The following is an 8,131-nucleotide window of genomic DNA, read 5'->3' as shown; positions in this document are numbered from 1 at the left end:
AGGGCAATACATGGGGGGAGGGGGGTTGTTACTCTGTGAGGGTGAAAAGGATAACTATTGCATTGTTCTGTACACCTGAAACTAACAATTAAAAAATAAATAAAATAAAAAAATATATAAAAGAAGTACAAATTGGTAGTTACACAAAGTAGTCATGAGGGTTATAAAGTAAAGCATAGGGAATATAGCCAATTACATGATAATAACTATGTATAGTGTCAGGTGAGTACTAGACTAGTCAGGGGGATCACTTCATAAATTATATAGATGTTTAATCACTATGCTGTACACCTGAAATTAAGATGAAATAATATTGAATGTCAATTGTAATTGAAAATTAAAAGGTGAGGGGAGTGAAGGGCAATATGCGGTCCAAATTTCCAGGTATAAAACAATCGTCACGGGGATATAACATACAGCATGGGGAATATAGTCAATAATATTGTGATAGCATAGTATGGTGTCAGATGGTTGCTGGACTTATGGTGATCGCTTCTTTAGGTATATAAATGTTGAACAACTATGGTGTGCCCCTGAAAGTTATATAATATTGTATGTTAGCTATTTTTTTAGTGAAAATCTTTTTTTTTTTTTTTAAAGAAAGCATTATTCTAGGTACCTTAGTTGAAAGTTGTGTAATGCAGCCTGGGTTTGTGAATTGTAAAGACCCTTTAAATTAATGTAGAGAAAAATCTCTATCTCTTGGCTTAGCACATGAAAAGCAATAAAGAAGTCAGTATAAGATGGGTAAAAGATGACAAACATTTGAAGTCTGGAAGCCACTTATTATGTTAATGAAGTAGGATCCCCTGCCCATAGATATCCTTTCTCTGTTATAAGAAGTAAAGGCCTTCTTATAAATGAATTTTTAGATGAATTTTCATAAACCAAGGGTCAAATCTGATCTTCTGAAATAAAATAGCTGCATATGAAAATTTTAATAAAATTTCTTGATATACTGCTAGTTTATCAAGTTATCTTTACCAACCCCAGAGTCCTTTCACAGGCAGGTTACATAAAATATGCAGGAATGTTGAATCAAACTGTAAATTTTATTTGTAAATATATCCCTTAAGATGTCCTCTTACTAAATGTATTTAATTCTAACCAAAAAAAAATTATGCACAAAGGCCTAAATTTACCATCACATGTATCTCTGTAAAGAGTGTGCTCTTATGGGAATCTTATTCTAACCATCAGCCACATGCCTAAAAAAACAGTAGGGAAAGTTCAATGTGGATTCTGATTTGTACCACACATGTAAAATAATAATTCTTCAGTGACAAATTTACATAATCCAGGGATGAAGAGACTAAGAAAGTTTACATTCTAAGAAAGATTACTCAAACCTTGCTTTTAAAGAAAGGTGGAAAACAATTGAGACAAGAAATAAAAAGGCTTTGAAAGTGGAAAGAAACATGGGGTGGTTTTTATCCCCAACAGTTTTCCTTTAAGTATGTGTCTGTCCTTCAGGTCTTGAAGGAGCTTACATATCTCCCTCCATCTCACCAGCAATTCTTGGCCCCCCCTTTTTTTTCTAACCCTCTGCTGAGTTGGAATTTTCTGTTAGTTTGCAACTAAGTGTGGAGTTGCCATTGTGCGGGTAGGAACAAGAAAGTGGAAAGGTGGCGACCTCCCTGTGGTGTTGGCTGACTTGACCTCTGGGGAAGAAGAAGGCTTGAATCACCCCTGGCTTTGAAATCACTCCACTCAACTTTGTCATCCCAACAACAACAGTTAAAGGAAGTTTGTCATGATCTACCCCTTTTCTTCACTATGGTGTAGCAAATATTAGAAGCATCTGAGACAAAATTCAGACCAGTAATAAATTAACTAGGCTCTCGCTACAAAGATAAATAATATGATAAATAGGAAATAAATGACTGAAAGGGTTTTCTCAAGCAGCAGAAATCCAAGAAGGCAGAATGCACAAAAGAAGAACATAAAGAAGAGAGATACAAAGGAAACATGTGAGGCACCATGGAGGGCCCTGTGAAATAGTCTTAAAAAAAACAAAAAACAAAGACGACCAAAGAATTAGTGTTGTGAAGTACTCTGGAAAAAAAAATTATAAAGGAAAGTAAAAGTATAAAAATTCAAAGAGAGAAAGGGAACATTAAAAGATACTGACCTCTGACGTGAGACCGCTGCACCAGAAAGCCCTTTTTGCCAAGACTTTGAAAGCATAAAAAAGTTCAAAATATGTTGTCATTAGGAATTGGATTAAAGTTCCAGAAGCCTTTCAGGTTCACATGCTTTTAAATATCATGATAAATTATGCATGTGACACAGATTGGGATGGCTTGGCCTTCAAGTAATCAATAATTCAAAAACTATGAACATGAACCTAGCCCAAATGGGAGTTTCAAAGTTGGATTCTTAAAGGATTTGTACCATTAATAAGAAAGGTGTTCCCAGCAAACTATTTCTCTTCCTTCAAAAAGAAAACAGAGTGACTTTAGCACATACTTGCATATTGAATGCTGGGACATTTAAACACATTCTGTGCTAAATTGTCCATAGATTTTCAAAAGTTTGTGTTTTTATAATTGTACATTTTCCATCAAGCCTCTAGAACCATCAGCTACACAATGTCTCATAATGATTTCCATTTTTGGAACCGTGCCAATGTGAAAGCTAAGCCAGCTTGTTGAAACCTAGCAACATCCAGGACATGACAAGACATTTATTCCTAATATGCTGTTGTGTCAACATAAAGAAAACATGGTGACACTGGTAGTTAGTTTGCAGTTTCTATTTCTACTGAAAATATTTTCCTTTAGACTTAAACAGAGTTAAGCTATACCCAAGTGATATACAAGGCAATTACTACATTTATGTGAGATGTTGTATAGACTTGAAATCTGACATTTGAAATTGTTTTTATTGAAGAGCTGCAAGTTGTAGTTTAAATAATAAAGATTTCCCATGCACAAACTCCTTTCTTGGAAAGCCAGCACAGTGAAGATGCTTCCCCCTCCCCCACCCCAAATTAACCTCTGCTATCTTCTGGGATAACAGCATTCAAATTAACTTTAGGTTCTGTTCTTTAACCAATGGGGTGGTGGTCACAATCAGTAACCTTCTTTAAAATCCATAGGCAGAGACTAATAGGGACGTTGTAAATTGGCCTTACAACATATTTGTTAAATATGTGGATTAAGCCAGTCTCTCTTCCCTTACATTCCCAAACAAAAATCTCTAAGTTTGACTACTTGAGGGCAGGTATGGTGATTTTCTGTCTCAATTTCCAGCAGTTAAAATTCTATTTAAATAAGGCATTTTAGCTGTTAGATATTCTGCTGCATTGTATTACAGAAATTATGTGCTAAGGATGCAGTGATTAAAATTGATATTTGAGTTATTTACAGCGTATAGTACATGGATATTTGAATGTAACTAGTAGAAAACAAGATGCTTTATTTGTAGTGATTTCCAAAGACTTTATCCTTGCAGAAAACTCACTTGTTAGTAGTTGTTGGGCCAGGTTTCAAGCTGATGATGCTATGTGCATGAATATAAAGCAATGATGCAGTTATCCAGCTAAATACATTAAATGTTTAATTCCCTTGTAAGTACTGTACCTCAATGAATCATCTTAATTCAATTACTCCTAACTAAACACTTAGTAAGCTGACAAATTTTCATGGCACTATACATCAAAGAGCAAATATATTATCTGAAGGGCCAGCCAAGTGGCACGTTGGTTAAGAGCTGGCTTGGGACACCAGAGGGCCCCGGTTCAGATCCCACATATGAGGGCCAGTGACACTGCCCTTTACAGCTAAGATGCTGAACAACAGCTCAACCTGGAGCTGACCTGCCCTGTGTCGCTGGTGATGGCGTAGGCTGCAGCCCCTGCTGCAGTGGGTTGCCATGGGCTACCTGCTGGTAGCCAGCAGCCACTGTGAGTGGCCGTCCAAAAGCGGTGACTGATCTGCCTCACCTGGGAAGACCGCAGTGATGGTGCCAACTTGGGCCAGTGAAGTAACGTCCTCCACAACTAGACTGAAGAACAAAAGGAAAGCAACTTGTCTGTTCCCCTTCCCCCAATTCCCCAGCACTGTTCCCATCCCCCAATTCCCCAATAAAAATCTTAAAAAGAATGTATATTATCTGAAATACATCATCATTTTGACTAATAAAGAAAGAAGTGGAAACACCATGACTACAAGAAAGAAAAGTATATTCCCATAATTATATGAAATTCAATTGACAAGTACAACTAAAATTTATTATTTTTTTAATGAGAAAAGATCTGTTTCTAGGAGTGCAATTTTATTTATTTATTTATTTTGCAAAGCCACGTTTTAAAATAGTTTTTTATATTTAAAATAAAACATGGTATTTAAAATTCTGGTTAATTGCTTCAAATGTATGCTTCTAAAATATTCACTGTTTTAAACTAAGTCACTATTAGCAGTAATTTGGTTTACAGTTTCAAATTCTGTTCCTTCACTGAATATACATATATACCCCAGTTACCATAATTTGTGGAGTGTAGAGCAATAATAAACAAATTTTAAATAAATGTGAATATAGATATATCTACATATACCCAAAGCATATGATTCAAATTGATAATATAACTCTTACAAATGTGAAAGAATTGAACTAGATTTAATATAGGGAAAAATATGAAAACAGAAGTAGGAAGAGGCAACTTCATTCAACCGTGAAAACATAAAGATAGTTTAAGGGACCTCTAAAACAACATCAAGCATAACAACATTTACATCATAAGAGTACCAGAAAGAGAAAAGAGAGAGCAAGGCATTGAAAATCTATTTGAAGAAATAATGACTGAAAAATTCTCTAATTTGGTGAAGGAAATAGACATACAATCCCAGGAAGCACAGAGAGTCCCAAACAAGATAAACCAAAAGAGGCCCACACCAAGATGCATTATAATTAAAATGCTTAAGGTTAAAGGCAAAGGGAGAATCTTAAAACCAGCAAGAGAAAAGCAGTTAGTTACCTACAAGGGGGCTCTGAAAAGACTGTTGGCTGATTTCTCAATAGAAACTTTGCACAGCTTCTCAGATAAGGAAATGCTAAAGTTCACTACCACCACAAGAGTATTAGAAGAAATGTCAAAGGGACTTGTTTAAGAAGAAGAAGGGGGAAAAGTTCATAAATATAAATAGTAAAATGGCAATACATATACACATATCAATAATCACTTTAAATGAAAATGGATTAAATGGTCCAATCAAAAGATATAGGGTGGCTGAATGAATAAGAAAACAGGACCCATACATATGCTGTCTACAACAGACCCGCTTCAGATCAAAAGACACACAGATTGAAAGTGAGGGGATGAAAAAATAAATTTCATGCAAATGGAAATGAAAGAAAAACTGGGGTAGCAATACTTACATGAGACAAAATAGACTTTAAAACAAAGGCTAAAACAAGAGACAAAGAAGTACAGTTCATAATGATAAAGGGAGCAATCCAACAAGAGGATATAACCCTTGTAAACATTTATGCACACACTGTAGGATCACCTAAATTTATAAAGCAAATATTAATGTACATAAATGGAGAGATTGACAGTAATACAGTTATTGTAGAGGACTTTACATGCCATTGACATCAATCACTAGATCATCCAGACAGAAAATCAACAAGGAGACAGCAACCTTAAATGACACATTAGACCAGATGAATTTAATTGATATTTTTAGAGAATTTCACCCTAAAGCAGGAAAATATACATTCTTTTCAAATGCTCATGAAATATTTTCCAGGATAGACCAACATGTTAGGCCACAAAACAAGTCACAAAAATTTAAGAGGACTGAAATCATATCTAGCAATGGTGTGAAACTAGAAATCAATTATAAAAAGAAAACTGAAAAACACACAAACACATGGAGGCTAAATAACATGACATGCTACTAAACAATGAATAATGAATGGGTTAACTATGAAATCAAGGAAGAAATCAAAAGATGCCTTGAGATAAATGAAAATGAAAACACAATGACCCCAAATTTGGGGGACACAGCCAAAGCAGTTCTGAGAGAGAAATTCATAGCAATACCTCAAGAAACAAGAAAAAAACTGAAATAAACACTAATATTATGCCTAAAGGTACTAAAAAAATTAACAACAAACCAAGCCTAAAGTGAGTAGAAGAAAGGAAATAATATTAGAGCAGAAACTAAAAAAAAAAAAAAAAAGAAAAAAAAAAAGAGTAAAAAAAAAATAAAATACAGAAGGTGCCAAAAAAATGTATACACATTTTAAGAAAGGAAAAAAACATTAAAATTCCACTAATGGTAACCACTTTGAGCACCTTCTGTAATTTCAGAAGTCAACTGTGACTTGTATTCATCTTTTGTTATTGAGTATTACATATATTGAGTATTACAATTTTAATACAATATTTTCCTTTCTTAAAATGTGTGTACAGTTTTTTGACACCCTTTGCATGTAAAAGATCAATAAAATCAAGAAGTGGTTCTTTGATAAGATAAACAAAATGATAAACCTTTAACCAGATTCATCAAGAAAAAAAGAAAAGATCCAAATAAATAAAATCAGAAATAAAAGGGGAGAGGAGAAAACTGACACCACAGAAATACAAACAATTATAAGAAAATATTATGAACAATTATTGCTGACAAATTGGACAATCTAGAAGAAATGGATAAATTTATAGAAACATACAATCTCCCAAGACTGAGTCAAGAAGAAATGGAAAATCTGAACAGTCTGATTACTAACAAAATCAAATCAGTAATCAAAAAACTCCTAACAAACAAAACTCCTCATCGAATGGCTTCACAGGTGAGTTTTACCAAACATTCAAAGAATTTATACTTCTTCTAAAACTATTAAAAAAAAAACCTCAAGAAAAGTCTCCCAAGCTCATTATATGAGGCCAGCATTATTATGATTCCAAAACCAGACAGAGATATTACAAAAAAAAATTATAAGTCAATATCCCTGATAAACAGAGATGCAAAATTTCTCAACAAAATATTAGCAAACCAAATTCAGTAATATGTTAAAAAGATCATACACCATGATCAAGTAGGATTTATTCCTGGGATGCAAGTTTGGTTCAATATTCTCAAATCAATTAATGTGATACACTACATAAACAAAATCAAGTATAAAAATCATATGATCATATCAATAGATACAGAAAAGCATCTGATAAAATCCAGCCTCTATTTACGATAAAAACTCTCAAAAGTGGGAACAGAAGGAACATACCTCAACATAATAAAGGCCATATACAGAGCCTTTCCATTGTGATCTAAACATATGGTGAATGCTGCTGCCTAGTGCCATCAACAGAAAGTCAGGGATCTTCAATACAGGAAGCGACATGTCGAACCTTAGTAACAATGTATGATTAGTTTCAACTTATTTGGTGTGGTCAGTTAGGTGTGAGCTACAGTTGATAGAAGGTGTGTTTTTACATGTGCCGTAAATCATGGATCATAATGCATTAACATGAAATGGGCAAATGGTTTCATCCTCCATCATGACAACACTCTGTGTCACACATTGCTTCTGGTATATGGCAATTTCTGCCAAATAAAAACATTACAAGGGCCGGCCGAGTGGCTTGGTTGGTGAAGAGCCCACTCAAGAGTGCAAGCTCTAAGCAACAGGGTTGCCGGTTCGATTCCTGGCCCGAGCTGAGCTGCCACTGAGCTGCCAATATGTGGCAGGATGGCTCAATTAAAACAAACAAACAAACAAATTACAGTGTGTCCTCATCCACCCATTCACTGATCTGGCACCGTACTACTTCTGGCTCTTCCCCAAAGTCAAAATGATTCAGGACTAATAAATGTTTGTTGCACTTGGGAAAAAAAAAATAGATTCAGGACATCGAGGCAGCCATGAGAGCTCAACTCAAGACACTCATGAAAGAGAACTTCCAGAACGGCTTCAGAAGTGGCAAGAATGATGGGATAAGTGTGTTCAAAATGAGGGAGAGTATTTTAAGGGGGATTCACCACCCTGGCAGTAATCCCGAGAGTGGCTTGGGGTTAATTTTCACTGCCAGAAGCGGTAACCCCAAGCCACACTCGGGATTACACTGCAGTGTCCCAGAGAAGTCCCTTACTTGCTCCCTGTGATCCTGCGGTGTCCTCTGGTGATC

This window comes from Hipposideros armiger, unplaced genomic scaffold (assembly GCF_001890085.2).
Source record: "Hipposideros armiger isolate ML-2016 unplaced genomic scaffold, ASM189008v1 scaffold_427, whole genome shotgun sequence".
NCBI lineage: Eukaryota > Metazoa > Chordata > Mammalia > Chiroptera > Hipposideridae > Hipposideros > Hipposideros armiger.
This window is presented reverse-complemented; position numbering follows the sequence as displayed.